The following is a 22,313-nucleotide window of genomic DNA, read 5'->3' on the forward strand; positions in this document are numbered from 1 at the left end:
TTTCTGTGGAATATTTTATTTACACATTTGCAATCGAACTCAGGCCTCTGTTTGCCCTTTCGAAAAGCATCTTCACTGTCAAAGAGGCAATACATGCAAAGATAGCCAGTAAAGCAGACAGAACATGAAGCAATTTGGAAAATCTTAGTAATTATATTTTGGCTAATATCTTTGCCGATTCAGCAGTGCAAACCTATCAAAAGTGTTTGTACAATTCGCGAGCAATGTATAACTGAAAGTCAAGCTATCACAGCAAAAATGAGCAACGGTTTACTTCCAATAATGCAGTTAAAGAATTGCTACTTCATTCATATTGTTTGCATGTCATCTTTTTATTTCAAAGATGACATTTGGGCTTTACTGATCTTACTTTAATGTGTGGCCAGGTTGTTGAACAGTGTTGAGGAATTTGCAGAGACATCTTCGAAAGGACAATCCAAACTCGAAACTGCAATTATTTTGAAGGGAAAAACAAGAACAGCAAACGGATCGGAAAAATGCGACTTGAACGTTTTCCTCCAAGCCACACAACACCCTGACTTGGAACCATGTCACTGCTCTCTCACAGTGATTGAATACACATAATATTATTAATCGAATCAATAAGAACTCCCTTCCTCGCAGCAGTTTATGTGCACCTGCATCAGTTGAACTGTACACGTTTAAACAGGCGAATCACGACCACTTTCACATTCATGAGGTCTGCTTTTCCTGCAAGTAACTGCCACAGCTCAGTGAATAATATTGGTTTAAAATAAAAAAGGAAAGAAAAAATGGAAACAAACTCAACATGTTGGCAGTATTCCCTATTAATCCAACGGATTGTCCAAATTCATTGGATACAAATTCCAATTGCGTGACTATGGATATTATAGTCATATTGTAAGCTCTGGCACAGACTGAGCAATGCAGATTGATCATCTTCGATCACTCCGCCCTATGCAAATTCACCCTGTCTCTTCAGGTTTATAAAGTCGGTGTTCAGCTGCCCACCGTTACACAGAGCACTCAGTGTTGAGGTCGAGTGATCGCCCTGCTGAGGTTTTCAGTGCTTGTGAAGAAACAATGCATATTTTCTGGGCTGCGCTCCTTTTCACGTGGTTATCAAGTAAGTTTCTTTCAGAAGAAAAAAGTGTGTTAACTGGATAAAATTGGGTGGTTGCGCATACATTGTGGAAAATTCTTTGCCTTCAAGTTCTTGTATTGTTTCAGCCAAATAATTCATTTCGTATCTTTTCTCCAACTAGATGCCTTCAGTGTACGTATCGATCAAACACCACGGACGGCAACTAAAGAAACAGGCGAATCTCTGACAATCAACTGCGTCCTAAGGGATACGAGCTGTCGCTTGTCTGGAACAAGTTGGTTTCGGAAAAATCCTGGTTCAACAGATCGGGAACGCATTACCATTGGCGGCCGATATGTTGAAAGAGACAACAAGGGAAGCACGTCGTTTTCTCTGCAAATCAAGGACTTAACAGTTGAAGACAGCGCCACATTTTACTGTATAGCCTACGCACAGCAACAATATTGAACTTTCAGTCATACAAAAATATCTTCTGATCTCCAATGAAGATAAGACAATTTTGTTCGCTCTTCTGGCTGAAACTGCATTTTAGCTATGGAAACTATTCTGAAACGGGGACGTTTGTAAATATCTGATGACAGTTCCAGGGTCATAAACCCCAAAATTTGAAATGTGGATGCGCAGCAAATGCATTCAAAACACAGACAAACAGAGAAGCTGTTTTTCAACGGGGCTAGAACACTGTGTGATTACAACCACAGCAATCGAGAAAGCAGTTCCCGTCATACACAAACTATCGTCAGATTTGTTTTCTTGAACTGCAGAACATTTTAACTGTTTCTCAACTGGTCTTGCAGGAAGTTATTAATGAATAATCTGGAGGTCTAGCACGTTTAGTCGAAAGAAAACAATGAGAAAAGGGACATTGTGATGTTCTGCAAAGCTCAGGATGGCTCACAACAATAAGATTGAACTTCCGGTTCTGCAAAAGTATCTTCCGATCTCCGAGTAAAGACAGGACAATATTGTACGCTATTCAGGCTGAAACTGTATTTTATTTGTGGATACTATTCTGAAATGGGGACATTTCTAAACATCTGGTGACAGTTGTAGGATGATAAATCCCAGCATTTGAAATTTGAATGCCCATCAACTGTATTTAACACCCAGATAAACAGAGAAGCTGTTTTTGAACGGGACTAGACCACAGTGTGCGAGCTACCACAGCAGTCGAGAAGACGGTTCCTGTCACACACAAACTATCTTCAGATTTGTTTTCTTTAACACTGGAACAAGTTAACTGTTCCTCAGCTGGTTTTGCGAGAAGTCATTAATGAATATTTTGGAAGGATAACATATGTAGTGGAATGAAAAGAATGAAAAAAGGACAGTGTGATGTGAATTCAAATCGGAGTAGACGTCTCGAACTGAGAGGCTTGGATGACTATACATGACAAGTTTTTGCACTGATCTCTGCGGCTGTGTGGGTGTGTGACCCACATTAATGAATCATAGGTTCTCTTAATACAAACACTAGTCCTCTACTCCTGAAGACAAAACAAACAGATTTTACTTTCTGAGTGGCTACGGTAGCTCATGGTTAAATAACTGCTGTCCTCCTCAAACACCAATTGATGCATTGCAACATTTTCTCTGTTTATTTTGACAATTATGTTTATAAATAATTGAATCGCATTCATAACATAGCACGGAGGTTTCTCCATGACTTGGACAAGTCCCCAGGAGCGAGAGACAGCTGCTCGGATTCCAATATGAAGGGAACAATTTGCACAAATTCCAACCGATATTTTGGAATGATTGAAGCATTTTCTGTGAAGTTTGAATAATGGATTTATTGTGCTGGAGTGAAGTGATGTGCAACTATGGGGACACGATGATGCGGGCCACAACAAAAACCTCCACTACAGTTATTTCCTTTCCGACTGTTGAACCAGGCTGTATAGTACTGTTTCTTACACCTCTAACTGCACAGCGTTGGAAATCCGTTCCCGATGGAATTTCACTTTTGGAATGCCCCATTCTGGTCCTTTATATTGAATCACTGGACTGTCTTTCTTTTAAGGAATTACAAGTGTATATGTAGCACATGGAAAATTTCTCCACGGTTGGAGACCGATCAAGAATATAGATGCGTTGATAAATGCAACATATACGAAAGATCTTTGTAACGATGTTGCTTCAGGGCATTGAATAGCGGATTTTGCTTCACTGGCAGTTTATAACATGGCCGGAATGGATGCTCACTGACTGTGTGTAACTGGTATGAAGGGGCTGGCACCGTGCTGACTGTGAATCCTGGTAAGTGACATTTCTTGCTACTTCAATAAGATTGTTTTTTGTGCGCAAAGTTTAAGAAGAACTAATGTTTTCATTAATATTGCCTGAAGAAGTGAAGTAACATTCATAGCTCTTTTTCGGACCCTGACTTCATAAACTGTCTCATTTGATTTGACTGGCATTTAGAACTATTTAGAACACAGTGACTGAAAATATTAGATTTCTAACAGTAACTTAGCTGTCAACAAACACTTTAAAGACTTGATTGGGAAGGTGATGCTGGTTTTTAGAGTTAAAACGGAAACAATCATCCAATTTTCATCCTGACCGACCTGGTAACTTGTAAAATGAATAGGTATTATTTCTAACCCAAAACAAATCTATGCAATATTGTGGTGAGGACTGAGCTCTACAATCACGAAGTACATGTAATGTATTGTTTCATAAAATGCTGGTTACAGTTTTATATGACCCATGAAACACTTTTCGTTAACCATGGCATGGAAAGTAACGTTAACGTCTGATCGAGCCCTGAAAATATGTTGGCCAATAATTTCTGTACATTTCAGAATTTGCTCAAAGGTAAAAAGCAACTGATCGAGTAAGGGACTGACTGATCATGGTGTTATTCTATTCCAGTGGCGCCAGGAATGCTCTAGTTATTCAGCAACCTACCTGACAAGTTTATTCCACCCCTCGCCCCCCACCCCCGCCATCTCAACATCCCCAGCTCCTCCCATATCTCCCATTGACCTGGATTGTGGATTTAATTTCAGACCAAGAGTAAGCGACAGCAGACCAGTTGAGTTTCAGTTTTGTGAATACCAGTGGAAAGCAGATGGACAGTAGATCAATCATTGAGGAAATCTGACTCTCGATTCGCCATCTGCTGGTGTGGCACAGCAAATGAGACAGATTTAACCATGCGTTGTGTAATTCTGCGAGAACCATGTTTACATCGAAACTTGTCTCCTTCAGCTAATAAGGGCTGTCTGTGTGTAAAACTAACTGATTGAACTAAAAAGGAGAAACTGAAATTGAACAAAATATTCAAAAGCTTTCTCTTTGTCCTTTTATACTAAGTCTCGTTGTGAATAGTGTTTTCTTGCACTTCAGATGTTATGTTGTCTGTTTCCTTACTTTATTCGAAGAAGCAATTTGTTGATTTGGAGTCTGAGGTCGGGAAATCTGGCCTCGCGTGGCAGTGCAAAACTTGGGCATGGGTTCGGCACGTTACCTTCCATTGATTTTAATGAATGTTTGTATGACAGGTGGCCAGTACTAATACACCCGTTTTGCGCCATCAGCACAGACGAATATTTTACCATTGAACTTTCAAAGCAAACGGTGAGGTGCAGGTTGGATTCGAAACATAAGTCATGTGTATTGTTTTATTGCAGCGGTGGACCAGTCGTTCGAAACATCAAGGAAAGCTGCGTGGCGAGAAATGTAGTTTTGCTGCTGCAGCAGTGTGTAACAAAATGCTAAAATAGTATGTGTGCTACGGCATATTAGTTAAGATTAATTTTAATTGTTCTGGTTATAGCAGGGCATGTTAGCCACGGTGTAGCAGGGATGTTAACAAAGACGGCTTTGGCCGAGTAATTAAGGAGAAGTCTTTGACTGGATGTAGATAAATGCATCATATGCGGGTTGAAGAATTGCTTGATGTCTTGATTTGTTCCGATAAGAAATGAACTGCCAGGAGGCCTGATGGAAGTGGATGCTGAATTAATTTCTAAAGATAAATTTTACAAGAATGTCCAGGCAGAATGCAGACAAGTTTTATTTGAAAATGAGGCAGTCAGACTCAATATGTGGATTTCAATAAGACCCTATGCACAGGCCGAATCACAAATTTGCCTAATTTGGTTCTCTACTATGAAATGATTGGACGATTTTTGCTGCTGTTTATTTTACGATGCCTCTTCAATGGCCGCAAATAGCAGAACAGTTGTAATTAGCAAGGTTTTGCCGGGGTGGGTATGGGAATATTTTTATTATGGAATCTACAGATAGCAATGCCGTGCAGTATATCTTCAGTTGTATATGACCTTATGCAGGAAAGGACGCATGAGATGATTTAGTGAAAGGAATGGATGGTCTTGGGGACGTCGAGCATATCAAGTTGAAATTCAGGCAAGGAGAAGTCATCTCTGAAAAATCCTTTAGATTTCTTTGAGGAGTTAACAAGGAAGTTGGAAAAAGGAGGACCAGTGGACGTGATATATTTAGATTTCCAGAAGGCCTTTGATAAGGTGCCACATAGGAGAATGTGAAATAATTTAAGAGTTCATGGTGTTCAGGGTAAGATACTGGCTTGGCTAAAGGATTGGCTGAATGTGAAGACAGAGATTGGGAATGAAGGGCTGTTTTTCAGAATGGCAGCTGGTGACTCAGGGGTGGTGCTAGGACAACAACGTTTCAGAATATGCATCAACGACTTGGAAGAAGGAAGTGAAGGGACTGTTGCTAAGTTGGCAGATGATACAAAGATAAATAGAGGGACAGGCAGCATTGACGAAGCAGGGGCAGGGCTGCAGAAGGAGTTGGACAGGCTAGGAGAATGGATAAAGAAGTAGCAGATAGAATACAATCTGGAAAAGTGTGAGGTTCTGCACTTCAGAAGCAGGAATGCAGGCATAGACTATTATCTGAATGGAGAAACGGTTCGGAAATCAGAAGCACAAAGGGACTTGGGAGACCTTGTTCGACATTCTCTTAAGGTTAACATGAAGGTTCAGTCGACAGTTAGGAAGGCAAATGCAGTGTTAGCTTTCATGTCGAGAGGGCTCGAATACAAAAGCAAGATGTACTTCAGAGGCTGTCCACAGCTCTGGGCAGGCCCCATTTGGAGCATTGTGAGCAGTTTTGAGCTCCGTACCTAAGGAAGGATGTGATGGCCTTGGAAAGGGTCCAGAGGAGGTTCACAGCGATGATCCCTGGAATGAAGAGTTTGTCGTATGACGAACGGTTGAGGACTCTGGGTCTGTACCCGTTGGAGTTTAGACGACTGAGTTGTGGTGGTGGTGCGCGGGATGGGAGTGGGAGTGGTTGATGGCGGATGCTATTGCACCTTACCGGATACTGCCAGGTCTGGATAGAGTGGGCGTGGAGAGGATGTGCCAGAATAGGAAAAACTAGAACCAGATGGCACAATCTCAGACGAAAGGAACGATCTTTTAAAACCGAGATGAGGAGGAACTTCTTCAGCCAGAGAGTGGTGAATCGGTGGAACTCTGTCAGAGAGGGCTGTGGAGGCCAAGTCATTGAGTGTCTTTAAGACAGAGATCGATATGTTCTTGATTAAAAAGGGGATCAGGGCTTATGGGGAAAAGGCATGAGAATGAGGATGAGAAAAACATCAGCCATGTTTGAATGGCAGAGCAGACTCGATGCGCCGAATGGCCTAATTCTGTTCCTATGACTTATGGTCTTTTTGGCGAGTCAAATGTGCAGAGACAATGTTGCGGACAGTCTATGCCTCAAGCAATGTGGTAGAGAGTGAATTCAGCTCTTTGACATATTAGCTTCAGTTAATCAGAATAAAATTTTACATCCTTAATAATCAAGAGGAGTTCTCATTCCCTAATTGGACAGAAACAATATTTGTATTGGTCGGTAAAGAAAACGCACTATTGTAAAATCATTTTGTGGAGATAAATAGATGTATTAACCAGAAGGTTGTGTGTGTGATGAATGCCCTGCAAGAAGCAATGATGCCATCAGAATAATTTTAATCTTAATCCTTCTGTGTTGGCATTGTGATTATTCTATCAGTCACTTACTTAACACTCAACGCATCTCTGTTTCATAACATCTAACTTACACAGGTAGGATTCCTTCTTTAAGAAAGCAACTCGCTTAATTATTATTAAAGATTTTGGCAGTGTTAAGAACAGTCGTAGTGTCGAAGTTTTAGCAGAAAAATGCAACTCCAAAGCAGTTCATGGGGTCGTCAAACACTGAAGTCTAACAAGAGACACTGAAGATGCCAATTGGCAAAACTTTGATTAGATGGATGGATTTGTTTGCTTATATTTTACTTTATTTAATGAATATATAAAGGATAGAGGCCAGCTGGAAGGGCAGTGAGTCTTCGGGGAGAAATACAGAACATGATTGGAAGGCGACCAATGTTGGAGCAATTGAAATCGGAAGCAAATAAGCTTGCACAGGTGCTTTGCACGTTGTGGAACATCCAGTTGTATTCTGTGATCTAGGAGAAGGATGTCATGGAAAGATTTGCAGAGAATTTTATGATAAGAGTGTTGATTGACCTGGGCATGGTGTAGGTCATCAAGCATCAAACTCAAGGGACAAAGATACTTTAAGAAGTCTCACAACACCAGATTAAAGTCCAACAGATTTATTTGGTAACAAAAGCCACTAGCTTTCGGAGTACTGCCCCTTGGTCAGGTAAGTGGGAGTTCTGTTCACAAACAGGGCATATAAAGACACAATCTCAATGGGGGTTACAGAAAGTTTGCTATATACCCAAGACCCCGCTTGAGGCCGTCCTCATGTGTCCAGAACTTGGCTATCAGTTTCTGCTCAGCGACTGTGCACTGTGGTGTGTCATGAAGGCCACCTTGGAGAACGCTTACCCGAAAATCAGAGGCCGAATGCCCGTGACCGCTGAAGTGTTCTCCAACAAGAAGAGGACACTCTGGCCTGGTGATTGTCGAGTGATCTTCATTCATCTGTTGCAGCATCTGCACGGTCTCCCCAAGTTACCATGCCTCAGGACGTTCTTTCCTGCAGCGCTTCAGGTAGACAACGTACCCCCATGAACTGCCTGGGCTTGCAAAATCTCACTAACTGCCACGGCTGGAGACACTTCACACCTCTTTAACCTGGACTGAACCCTCTCGCGATTGACATTGCCTGTACCTTTAAGACCTGATTACCTGCAAAGACGTCATTCCAACTATTAGTTTGTAAATTGAGCTTATGTCTTTGTATGCCCTGTTTGTGAACAGAACTTCCACTTACCTGACGAAGGGGCAGCGCTGCAGCAGCGAATGGCTTTTGTTACCAAATAAACTCGTTAGACTGGTGTTGTTGAGACTTCTTACTGTGTTTACCCCAGTCCAACATCTCCATATCACGAGAAAGATACTTAGCATGGTTAAAAACCGGTCAATAGTGGTTTTGGTGGCTTTAAATTCACGGAAAGGAGAATGAAGAGTGATGATTTAGAATTGGCGGTTGGACTAACAATTGCTTAATTCAGTGACATTTGAGCAATTGCTATTTGTGGCGGTGTAGGTTGTCAGTATACAACAGTGCACAGGTGCGTAGTCTCGTTTCAGTGTCAGATGATGTCACCGAGGCGCACATTTATATTATAAATAAAAACATATATGGAAGGAAAAAATGAATTCAATGTACATTTAATTTTAGACAACTTTGCACCAAGTCAAAAAGAATGAAATGTTTGACACATTGAATGGAAAAACATTTGGTCATCAATTTAATTAATGGCGAGCAAATTTATATGTTCATTGTCATCTCAATTTCTTTACCACAATGTCCATACCCGAATATTCTGCTCATAATTGGTGGCTAGTGGTAGATGTGGAGCTGACTGCCCTAATGTTGACTCTATTACTAACCAGATTGTCAAGTTATCAAGAGATTCTCAAAACATAGCTTGACAGTACGGGAACCAGCTCCCTATCTGCTCCCTCACAGCTATTCACCAGTAGATAAATGTACACAGGAACCTTCCAGGGAGTTTCATACCTGTTACGGCTATTTCTTTTTAAATAAAATTGAACATGTTATCCAACACCTTGTGAAACGCTCAATGCCCCGTTGCAATTTGCCAGAGAAAATTGAGATCAGTCTTAAAATAAATCTCAAATTCAGATTGCCAATGCGCTGCTCAACGAATTCTGAGTTGAATCTGTACTTGCTAGCATTGGCCATAAATATGAAAAAGACATTAAACAGCTTGGAAATTTCTGTGAACTCAATTTGTGCTCTCAAAATGAAGGTCCACTGCTATCTGCAGCATAGAGTTTTTCTTAAGGTGTTGAGGCAAAACGCAATTTCCTGATGAGAGCATTAATTTTCGCTCTGTAAGATGCGCCTCGGTTATGTCCCACAATGATGCAAAGGCAGGAAATTCCAGGCAACTGTACTGTTGAATAGGAATGAGTCAGGGGAATACAATCTGCGATGTGCCAACGATATCAGCTCCCACAACTCAGTGCTGAGAGTCAATCATATCATCTTAAACAAAAAATATCTGTCCTATATTTTTGAAAACAATTCAAGTGTTGTCAGGTTTGTTAGGCTAATGATATAAATGGAAAGTAATACACGACAATGGATTAACTCGGCAAACCAAGAAAAAATAAAATACTTTAACCCACTTTTCACATCCTCATAAATGTTATACTGACCATGAAATATCTTTCGAATATAGGCACTGATTCATTCAGACAGATGATGCCGTTAACGGGCTCTCACATACAGCAATGTGATTCTGCCAGAATTATTTCATTTCGATTTTGATGTTGGCTCAGGAATAAATTTTGGTTAACCATGTTGAAAAAGATTTAATTTTATTCAAATAAGGGACTAAGACTTGATTTGTAATTTTAGGAGCGACTCCCCCAGTCATCAGTCTCTCCTCTGAAACTGATGAGGGGTTTGTGCAGCTGATTTGTTTGATCAGTGAATACAAACCAAAAGGCATTGGAGTGAGCTGGGAGAAGAATGGAAACGCCCTACAGTCTGGCTTCACCACGACATCCCCATGTGCAACAGCAGATGGAAAATTCCGATCCAGCAGCATCCTTAAGTTGCCGCTTCAGGAATGGAACAGCGGTTCCACGTACAGCTGCCAAGTGACCCATTCTGCTACCAACAGCAACAAACGGAAAGAAATTAGATCAACTTCAGGTGAGGAAATGGAACCAACTCACAAACTTCCAGATGTCATACAATCTTATTTTAATTTCAGGATTCAATACATTGGGAAGCTGTCATATAAATTATTCAATAAACATGAAAAATCCTGGAAAGAAAATCCAGAACATTTTATGAAAACTCAGCAGTATGTTTGGCAAGAGAAGCAGTAGGACTTTGGAATCTGTTTGACTCATCTTTAGCAATTTCTGTTTTTTTTTCAATTTCAGATTCACAGAATGTCACATACTTTGTTGTTGGAGATCCTGGAGCAGGCCAATTGAATCATTTATTCATAGCACATTCATTGCAGAATAGGCCCTTCGGCTTCTAGAATCTGCAAAGGCACCAAAGAAGCATGAAGTCTCGCTTAATCCCATTCATCAGCAGTTGACCCCATAGCTTTGAATGTGACGACGTGACAAGTGCACATGTAGACATGTTTTAAAAGGATGTGAGACAAACTACCTCTACCATCCTCTTAGGAAGTGCAGGCCAGACCGTCACCACAGCCTGGGAGTAAATCGACTTTCCTCAAATCACCTAAAATGCCTACCCTTCAGCTTGAATTTCTAACCCCTCCTCACTGATCCTTTAACAAAGGGCACAACTTTCCTTGTCTACTCTGCCCATGCCCCTCATAATCTTGTATGCCACGATCGGGACAGCCCTCATTTCTCTCTGCTCCAAAGAAATCTACCTAAGCCTATCCATCCTCTCTTCGTAATTAAATGCTGCACGCCAGGCAGCATCCCAGTGAATCTCCTCTGCACCCCTTCAGTTCAATCACATTCTTCCTACAATCTGGCCACCAGAACTGCGCGCACTGCACTAGCTATGGCCTCACCAAAGGTCGATACAACTATAACATGATTTCCCTGATTTTGTAATCTATAACTCGATGGAGAAAGACAAGTGTCGAAATACTTTTTTCACCACCTTGCTATCATGCCCTTCGGTCTTCAGGGTTTTACGGACATATACGTCAAGGATTTTTTTTCGACATAATTTCCGAGTTCAACAAATACTTGTTTGTCAACTGACTCCATTCAACGTGTATCACGTCACACTTTTCATGCTTACATTCCATCTGCCACTTATCTGCCCAGTGGACATCCTGTGAGTGTGGTCAGTTAGAGTAAAAGTTGCACTTAAACACTGCAGTAAAATTGGTTGGAATTCATTCAGCTGTAATGGCCAAGCTGCTTAATAATGCTTTTCAGAAGAGATCGTGACGCTTTGAAAGGCTGAATGTCCTCATTTTGCTGTCTATCTTTCTCCTTTTCAACTACGGTGCGTGAAGTACCCGATGTTGATTACAATTGGGAAAATGTTGCAACAGACAATTTTCAGACGCCTTCTCATAAATGTTATACTTTGGGTAAATAATGTATTGAGTATAATGTATTAACAATATTGCGAAAATATAGCGACAGGTCACCAAATCAATCTCGGTGGAATAGAACAGAAACATTGACCGCCATTTCTTCCTCGAGCTATTTTTTTCCAATTCTGACCCCCTACCTCTCTATCTCTCTCTCACACACACGTGCACACACACACACACACACACACACACACACACACACACACACACACACACACACACACACACAGTAACTCGTTTTCTTTCCTCTCTGTGTATCTCTCGCTACCACTTGATTTCTCGCACATTGTCTCAAGCAGAAACAAACCGTTTGAGAACTCGGCATCCAAGGGCTGAACTTCCAATCTCATATCTTCTCCACGTATTTCTCTGACTCCCTCCTCTTGCAGCTTCCACCCTCTCCATCTCGCTTTCTCCTGCTCCCTACTTTATTGTTTCTTTCTCAATCTATGCTTCTGAATTTGGCTGCACATGGCACTTTCTGTTGCAGTTCTTTACGCCTTACTGTATATGCCAGTACTCCTCAGCCAGTTGCACAGTCTAAATGCACCGTTCAGTATTGTGTTTCAGATCAGCATCTTGCCAAACTGCAAAGTTATAATTCACATTTAAGAAAACCCAGCAAAGGCAAAAATTGCCACGCTAACGGTTCTCATTGACATTAAAATTCTCGGTATAAACGAAATCGTTACCATTAATGCCTGCCATTGATTTAGGGTTTATGTTATTTTCCATTGACAGAAATCATAGTATTTCTCAGTGACCCCTCACTTGAAGAAATTTGGATAAAGAAAACTGTCACACTCATTTGTGAAGTGGTATCCACAGTTCCCAGTGTGGTTGGGATCTCTTGGACAGTGGATGGTAAGAAAAGGACTGAAGGTGTTCAAATTGAAAGACCTCAACAAAGAAACCAGTATCTGACCATCAGCCGCTTGACCAGCAGTGTGGAGGAGTGGGATCGTGGGGCTGAATACACCTGTTCAGCACAACAGAGCGAATCATCGACTCCAGTCTCAAAACGAACACAAAAGTCGAAAGGTGAGTTATAGCACGATGAGCAAACACAACCGTTCTTTTCTGAATGACAATGGAGGGATGGAAATCACTGGTTGTTATTCTGTTGCAGTCGAGCCATCGAAGCCCAATCTCCAACTCCTGCCTCCATCAGCAGAGGAGCTTCAAAGTTCCAGCGTCGCGACTCTCACTTGTTTGATAAGAGGATTCTACCCGGACAAAATATCCATTTCCTGGGAGAAGAACGGAGCTGTTTTGAGCTCGAACATCACTCGCTTCCCCACTGCTCTGGAACAGGACCAGACCTTCAGCGCAAGCAGCCTCCTCATTTTGCCGGCAGGGGAATGGAAGACAGGAGCAAGATACACCTGTACCGTTTCACATCCAGCTACAAAATTCACCGGAAAGAAGACGATCAACAGCCCGAAAGGTAAGCACAGTTTGTTGGAATGTTTTTGTTTCAAAAATAAGACTTTTCACTTAATCCGGCCACAATATCCAAAAGAGAGTACAATAACGAGCAGATTCAAGTAGGGTCCAGCAAATCCAAAATGTTTGGACACCAATTAATTTGTCTTCTCCTCGGAAAGGAGATGATAGTCGACACTCAATTGGTAGACCCAAGCAAGCTACCTGAGAATCCAGTGAAATGAACAGATAAAGGATGTCCAAAAATGTGCGTGTTGGGTTTATTGGCCATGCTAATATTGCCCCTTAGTGTCCTGAGATGCGTAGGTTAGAAGGATTACCGGGTAAAATATGTAGGGATATGGGGGTAGGGCCTGGGTGGGATTGTGGTTGTTGCAGACTCGATGGGCCAAATGGCCTCTTTCTGCACTGTAGGGTTTTTACGATGATGATGATGATTCTATGATGATGAAAACGCCTGTTAGTTAATTGTGCAGTTGTCTGCTGATGAGAACATGCTTTGACACAGTGCCGAGCAGTGCATTAAGACAATGAAGGCACCGCACGATGAGGGAGGAAACGTTACCACCTCTCTCTTCCATGCTGAACTTACCATTTTAACGCAGCACAATACTGTGTGCTCCGAGTCAGCCAACTGAAAGTCAGAAACAAGGCATTCAACCAAATAATGGAAAGAAATGCGCACATTTCTAGTCTAAAAAGTACAGTAACAAGTGGGAGAGATATCACAGGGTCTAATCAAATACAGTTTTCATGCCCTAAAACTAATCAAGTGCCCAGTGCTTTTGATCAAAGAAGTCACCTCTCATGATTTATTTCTAATTTATGATTGGAGTTTTTTTCAGAACACAAACATTCTCTGTGCAATAATTGCACAGGCATCTCTACAATAGCACCGGGAAATATAAAACTTCCCAGAATATCAGGTTATGCTCTGGCATTTGATAATTTAATTGATCTTGTCAGTTCTCCATCCCGTCTCTAGCCACCATTTATTTATACATTAGCAGTAAATAATAGTTCAATTCTTTATTCAGTATCGCTGAATACGAGTATACGAGTGTACGAGTTCCAATCAAATGATGTGATGCTCTCATTGTACAGTGATGACTGGTCTTTGCTGCATATGTTGACACTTGAGGAAAGTCCTTTGGCTACAGTAACTGAGGCACCTACACGCACTCTTGCAATAACAAGTATTACAATTACACGAAGGAAAAGGTGACTGATTCTTGCCAAGCTCGTAAAATGGAGCACATCCATTTGGGAAGCATCATGAGGTTGTAATACCTTCTTATGCAATGTAATAGCTCCCAAGTTCGGCTGTTGTGCTTCACCAGGTTATCCACATTAAAACAGTGGCTGTTGAAAGTTACAGTAGTCTCATCAAATCCAGGAAATATAGAGGGACCCATTTTTTCATCATCCTACGACAAAAAGGGCCATTTTGGAACCGGCATGTTTCCACTTGTGATGCAGTAAAGTCTTCATGTGGCTGTGTTACATTTGTGTTAAATCCGGCTGTTGATATCCTGACTTCAAACTGATAGAACATAGAACAGTACAGCACCGTACAGGCACTTCGGCCCTCGATTTTGTGCTGAGCTGTGTCCAAACCCAAGAACAAGCTATCCCACTCCCTGTAATTCTGGTGTGTTCTATGTGCCCATCCAATAACCACTTGAAAGTTCCTAAAGTGGCCGACCCCACTATCACAGCAGGCAGTCCACTCCACAAACCAACCACTCTCTGAGTAAAGAATATACCTCGGACATCCGTCCTATATCTCCCATCTCATAGTTATGCCCCCTAGTAACAGTTACATCCACTTGAGGAAATAGCCTCTGCACGTCTACTCTACCTATTCCCCTCAACATCTTATAAACCTCAATTAAGTCGCCTCTCATCCTTCTCCACTCTAAAGAGAAAAGCCCCAGCTCGCTCAGCCTTTCCTCATAAGACCTCCCCTCAAAACCAGGCAGCATCTCCTCTGCTAAATTTCCTCTGCACTCTCTCCAATGCTTCCACATCCTTCTTATAGTGAGGTGACCAGAACTGCACACAATATTCCAAACGTCGTCTCACCAAGTCCGGTACAGTTGCAGCATCACCTCAGGGCTCTAAAACTCAAAACCCCTGTTAATGAACGTTGACACACTATAAGCCTTCTTCATGGCTTTATCGACTTGAGTCGCAACCTTCGGATATGAATCCCAAGATCTCTCTGCTCCTCCACATTCCTCAGAACTCTGCCGTTGATCCAGTAATCCGCAGTCAAGATTGTCCTCCCAAAATGAATCACCTCACACTTATTCAAGAAGAATCTGTGGGCGTCGTTGGGTCGGCGAACATTATTTCTCATCGCTGAATACCCTTGAGAAGATAGGGGTGAGCAGCCTTCTTGAACGACTGCAGTCCACCTGGTTGAAGTAAACCCACAGTTGTGTTGGAGAGGGATATCCAGGATTTTGACCCAGGGAAATGAAAAGGAGGCAGTATATTTCCAATGCACAATACATCCTGACTTGGAAATATATGGGTCCTTTCCTTCATTTTCCCTCAGGCAAAATCATGTAAACCCCAACACAACTGCACTGTGGACGGACAAACACCACATTGATGGCAGCATTTCACGAAAGGGACTCACTATTATCTTCTGAAAGGCAATTAGGCATGGGTGCTTGTTTTTGCGGAGTCACAGATTTAAAAGGGCATTTGGCAGAGACAGGCAAAGTGACCTTCCTTGTTAGATGTAATACAGAAAACAATGTTTAAATGATACTGTTAAAGGTTTCACGCTTCCTCACATAGTTCCAAGTTAAAACAAATGCATCTCAGTAGAATGACTGGGAGGATTACCTGAAGGTTCCAGTTGGTGAAACCAATCCGTTTCCTTCACGGGGATTTCATTGTTTGCTATTTTGTTGCAAAATGCATCACGTTGGTGCTCTGTTATTTCAAATTAACTCGAAGGGTCGTTATATTTCAGTCAAACCTCCAAACTTTTCATGGCTTTTCCCCTACTAATGTTTTATGTTGATGCCAATTAAGGAAAACCAATATAACAAAAAAGGTTGCTGTTCCAAAAATGTTTTCAGGAACAGGCAGAGTTAGCGATGCATTTGTGAAAATCAGTGAGGAGTGCCGGGAAGGTTGAAAAAATTGTTAAATATAACAAGATCCAGGGCTGATCAAACAGAAACACTTCGCTCTTGATCAAGGACGTCCTGTTCAAACTTTCTTCAATACAGCTTTGAACGAAATTGAATAGGGTGCCGAATTCTGGGCAGCAAATCCGTTCCACTGTCAGCATGTTAGTAAATTCGGAGATTACCACTTCGGACCGTATTTTGAATGTGATTTTCTTATTAGTTTCAGAGAGGTGCTGTATGTCTCTCGGTGGCAGAAAAGGGGAAGAATGTGCCGTGATATAAAAATTGTGGTTTAGATGTAAATGTACTTATGGAAGCATGTTGAAAGATGATAACAATTGATATTAATATTGTAAGGCAAACACCAATCCACAAAGGTAAAATGTTTGTAGGAGTGGCAGAAATGACAAGAAGAGTAAATGAGCAGAAAGGATGTAAATACTTGGAGGTTGAATTTGAATTGATGGAAATTAAGAATCGCAAACGTGAAATCAAAGCTTTTGTTATGGAGTTCTTTATGGACTCGTTTCCGATCGAGTGAGACTCTTGGACATACCATTAAGCAATATGCAACACCAGCTTCTAACAAATGCAATACAATTATTGTGGATGTAGTTGTTGTGGTGGGCGTGGGGGAGGGGTTTTAATCTCCATCTCTCCAAGTCAGAGAGGGATACATCTCAATATATAATAAAGAGCAAGGTGGAAGTGTAAACTATGTTGAGAACACACATGGACTGCAATGAGGCACATAGGAACATAAGAACATAAGAAATAGGAGCAAGAATCCATCGAGCCCCTCATTCAATATGATCATGGCTGATCCGTCTTGGCTCAGTTCCACATTCCCGCCCTCTCCCCATAACCCTTAATCCCCTCGCTTATCAAAAACCAATCAACCCGCGTCTTAAAAATATTTAGCGAGGCAGCCTCCACCACTTCAACGGGCAGAGAATTCCAGAGATTCACCACCCTTTGACTGAAGTTCCTCCTCAACTCCGTTCTAAACCGCCCCCCCTTCATCTTGAGGCTGTGCCCCGTAGTCCTACTGTCCTTTCTGAGCGGGAAGAGTCTCTCCACCTCGATCCTATCCATCCCATTCATCATCTTATGTGTCTCAATTGGATCTCCCCTCATTCTTCTAAACTCTAACGAGTACAAGCCTAGTTTATTCAGCCTTTCCTCATAGCTCAACCCCCTCAACTCCGGCATCAGCCGAGTAAACCTCCTCTGCACTCCCTCCAAGGCCAAAATATCCTTGCGTCAGTGCGGCGACCAAAACTGCACACAGTACTCCAGCTGCGGCCTCACCAATGCCCTATACAGCTGCAGCAAGACCTCCTTACTTTTATATTGAATCCCACTCGCTATGAAGGCCAGCATCTCATTCACCTTCCTGACCACCTGCTGCACCTGCAGGCTGGGTTTTTGCGACTCATGCACAGGGACCCCGAGGTCCCTCTGCACCGTCGCCTGCTGCAGTTTTTCGCCACGTAAGTAATAGTCCTTCCTACCATTATTCCTACCAAAGTGGACCACCTCGCACTTGCCAACATTAAATTCCATTTGCCAGCTCCTGGCCCATTCGCCCAGTCTATCTAGATCCTTCTGCAGACTCTCCACACTCGCCGCACAATTTGCCGTTCCACCAATCTTGGTGCCATCAGCAAATTTCGACACCATACACTTGGTTCCCTCCTCCAGATCATCTATATAAATGGTAAATAGCTGAGGCCCCAGCACCGACCCCTGGGGCACTCCACTAGTCACCAACTGCCAATCCGAATAGCACCCTTTGACCCCCACTCTCTGCCTCCTATTTGACAGCCAATCCTCGATCCACGCTAACACCCTACCCCCAACTCCATGCCCCCTTACCTTCTGCAATAACCTCTTGTCAGGTACCTTGTCAAACGCCTTCTGAAAATCAAGAAAGACCACATCCACCGGCTCTCCTCTATCCACCGCCCTAGACACATCCTCATAGAACTCCAATAAATTCGTCAGACACGACTTCCCCTTAACGAAACCGTGCTGCGTCTGCTCTATCAAGCAATTCCCTTCAAGATGCCTCGCTATTTCCTCTTTGATGACGGATTCTAACATTTTACCTACCACAGGCGTGAACAACAATTGGGTGAAGGTGAGTAATGTGAGAAAATGTGGAGAAATAAATTTTGGCAAGAACAAGAGAAAATTAAGCTTTTTATTAAGTCACATAATTAGCTAATATGGGTTTCTTTTTTGACTGAGGTGCACTATTACCACGAATTCAGAAAATTATCGTTCAGATCGAGGAAGCAATTAGAACGGAAAACCCAATTTTCCGGCCTCCTACCATGTGGTCCTGGCAGCGAGAGATGGCACATTGTTTGCCGGTGGTGGGATTCTCATATCTCACTGCTGTGAGTGGGAAATCCCATTGGCGTTACACCACGCCATTAGGAAACCCGCGGGCACTGTTGTGCTGCTGGAGGGACCAGGGAATATTGCCAGTTTGAACTCGCAGTCAATTTCTGCCGTCCTTTATTTCGATGGCACTGGATTGGAGAATATAACCACATTTTACTGCAATTCTCGGGCTTTGTAAACATTTCGTCTTTTTTGCTGTGTTTTACTTTTCCCATTTCAGGACAGACATCTTAGAATGTGTATGTTATTATGAAAGTTCACAAGCTGGTTTCATAGAAAGAGAGTGTGTATGAATGATGAGAGATTGAGTAAGTTTGGACTATGCGCTCAGGCGAATAGTTCAGTAGAATGTCAAATTATAACGCCATACTTGACCCTGAAAAAAATTTACATCGACACTGAGAGAGTCCTTTCCTTGGTCGGGATCTCCAGAATGTGGGCGCACCATTTAAGGTAACAGGGCTGTTTGAAGTGAGTTGAAGAATATTTAATTAGACAAATGGTTCGAAGTCTTTTATAGTTCCCGAGCGCAGAGGCCTGTGGATGTTTCGTCGTCTACCAGGTCTAAGTGTTGGTCTCTCAGGCAATCAAGCGGCCTGTGTTTGTGGGCAGGGAGATGTAGTCCATAACAAGGATGCTTGTCATCTTGAATGGGAGCAGAGAATTGAAATACCGAATGGCCTTCTCCTGCTCATGGAATCCCTATAGCACAGAAGGATGCCATTCGGCCCATTGAGTCTGCACCAACCACCAACCCACTAATGCCCTATTCCCGTAACCCTACACATTTACCCTGCTAATCACCTGGCAACAGGGTCAATTTACCATGGCCAATGAAACCAACCCACGCATCTTTTGACTGTGGGAGGAACCCGGAGCACCCGGAGGTATCCCACGCAGACACGGGAAGAATGTGCCAACTAAAGAGAGACAGTGATCTGAGGCCAGAATTGAACCTGTCTACATGGCGCTGTGAGGCAGCAGTGCTAACTACACCTATGTTCTTATTCTCTGGCCAGAGATATGTCTTTAACCGAAATTTAAATGGCTTATTTCCCATTTTGGTTAGTATTGCTGTCTCTGTGTCAATGAACCAGTGGCATGGAATGTAATACAGAAGGCCGGCCCATTTTCAGACACATAAATATTGTGAACCTCAGGGTCAGACATATCATCATAATAATATATATGTGGCCACTCTACATTTGAAAACAAATATGCTTGATTTGCTTGAAAAACCCAGCAATGCTTAACACTCTGAACTTAACTGGCATTTGTTTTCCTCTTTAACATTGCCAAATTCTACGCGAGAGTGACTTTCGTGTCAAGTGATGAGACATATCTGCAAAATCGGATGAAGGGCAAGTTGTTTTTAGGGGTATAATCTCAGCTGAAATGCAGGGAACTTTTTTTTACTTTATTTGGACATTTGATTGCACATATGTATTCATTGGGAAATGTATGAAATGAGCCATAAGGAGGAAATTAATGCGGCAAGGAGCACATAGAAACTCATCAGCTCAGCTGCAACAAGGTAATATAATCTCAAAGCATATTGCAGTAAGTATTTTCCACGTTTGTTTTTTGTCAGCATGGAGTAGTTGTTGCCAACAGTGATTTCAACATGAAACATTAAAATAACCCTTCACATTCTTCCTAGTTGATTGCTACGAGGAAGACATTTCCATAAATATATTGAACCCTTCATTTGCGGAGATTTGGGTCCAAAAGACAGCAACAATTGTTTGTGAAGTCCGTTACACTGTGTTAGAAAACGTCAGTGTCTCCTGGCAAGTGGATGGGACAATGAGAACGGAAGGAGTTGAGACCCAATCTCCTGAATGGAGTGGAAGTAAAACAACGATCATGAGTAAACTGAAAGTCACAGCAGCAGAGTGGGACACTGGGGTGGAATATGTCTGCCTCGCAGAAGGAAGTGAATTACCAACACCGAAGAAGCGATCCACTCGGAAAATAAAGGGTAAGCGTAGATAAAACTCGTTCAGAGACTGGTTCAATTATCAATGTTGTTAAACGGAAACAAAAATCTGATTCTATCATTAAATGCTCGTATAATACACTTCACTTAGTCCTGGAACCCAGCAGGCGCCACATGGATAAAAACTACCATATGAGAATCCGCTGAGCTGCAAACCCAAAACGTGTCAGTACCTGAAAGGTTATTTCTCTAATCTGTTCAAAATAACATCAAACCACAACGAAATAATGAATATTAATGATGCTCATGAACAAGGAAAACATGCCTTAAAACTCTGAGGGATAGGAAGCATTACACATTTGCAGTCTCTGATATTTCTAAGAGAGGTAACTGGATAGAAGAAAATGAGGGAATATAAAGATTTGGTTTACGAAATGTATGCATTTTTCTCTTTTTATAGTTGGTGCGATGAATAGTCCTAAAGTGTACGTTCTGCCACCATCAGCGGCCGAAATTGACTCAGAGAAGATGGCAACTTTGATGTGCATGGCCACTGGCTTTTATCCTGCTGAAATTTATATTGCTTGGTTGGCCAATGACACGCTTTTAGATTCGGGTTTCCCCGGTCAAGCAGTGAGCGAGAAAGGAGATGGTTCCAGCTTCATTGCCAGCAGATTGAGGCTCACAGAGGCGGAGTGGAACACTGGCACAACTTATTCCTGTTTAGTGGGACACCCGTCCCTTGAAAGGAATTTAATCCGAAGTATAAATAACTCCTATGGTAAACCAACTTTAGTTAATGTTTCGCTTGCCCTAACTGACAGTTTGAAATCTTGTGTATAGCCCGCCACGATTCAATTGTTCTTTTCTCTAAAAGTGTCACCACTTTCGGTTCATTTCTTTTTGATAATTGGAACGAGCAAATCTCCCAATCATATGAAGGCACAATCACGCTTTAGAGCAGCAAATACTTGCTTTGTCACTTTGCTAACACATAAAACTATGTCATTCAATGAAGGATAATTGTGTTTAGAATCTGAGATCCTCAAATGAGCATAATAGTATTTGATACAATTTGTCATTTTGTCGAAGATCTCTTGGAGGCTTTAGTGCCCTTTTTCTATATGTATCGGCCTGACGAGACGCAATAAATGCAAAATGAAAACTTTCGTACTTGCCTATTCCTGGTTTATGTGTGTGACATATTTGAGGGGATGATTTATATTTTCAGGAAAAGATAAATTATGTCTATACTGTAAGGTTCCAAATGTGCAATAACTTTGCCTTTACCCAGTTAAAAAAGCTCAGGGCTTCTATCACCTGATCAAACTAACTTATAAGCGGTCTTGGCAACTTTACTGACAAGTGATCTTGTGATTTATTCCTTGACAATGAAGTCTTTACCCATAGAATGGAATGAATGAAGGTGAAGGAGTATCTGTTCAACCTATAGAGCCACATTCATTCACCAACACTGGTTGTCTGGTTTAATCCAGTTCTAGAAAGGCAACCTGTTTCAGTGAAATGCCTTCGCTTTCCACAACATTAACCCCCTCATATTCTATAACCGGATGCTGCTTCTCGAGCACAAAATTCAAAGACACCTTTTTCCATTGCACTTGCTTGCAGATACCAGCCAGCAGTATCTCATTGCGTTTTGTCTACACGCTCCACTGCTCCTCATTTTTGACGTTGCATATCTGATGCAGCATTAGGTGGACAGAGACTGAC

The 22,313-nt window shown here is 42.0% G+C and overlaps 1 pseudogene; it reads left to right on the forward strand.

Moving 5' to 3' along the window:
- Window positions 1–1,065: 1,065 nt before the first annotated feature.
- Window positions 1,066–21,751, forward strand: LOC145363467 (Ig heavy chain C region-like; annotated as a pseudogene).
- The last annotated feature ends 562 nt before the right edge of the window (window positions 21,752–22,313 follow it).

This window comes from Carcharhinus amblyrhynchos, unplaced genomic scaffold (assembly GCF_965287045.1).
Source record: "Carcharhinus amblyrhynchos unplaced genomic scaffold, sCarAmb.v2.hapA scaffold_39, whole genome shotgun sequence".
In the NCBI taxonomy this organism is placed as follows: domain Eukaryota; kingdom Metazoa; phylum Chordata; class Chondrichthyes; order Carcharhiniformes; family Carcharhinidae; genus Carcharhinus; species Carcharhinus amblyrhynchos.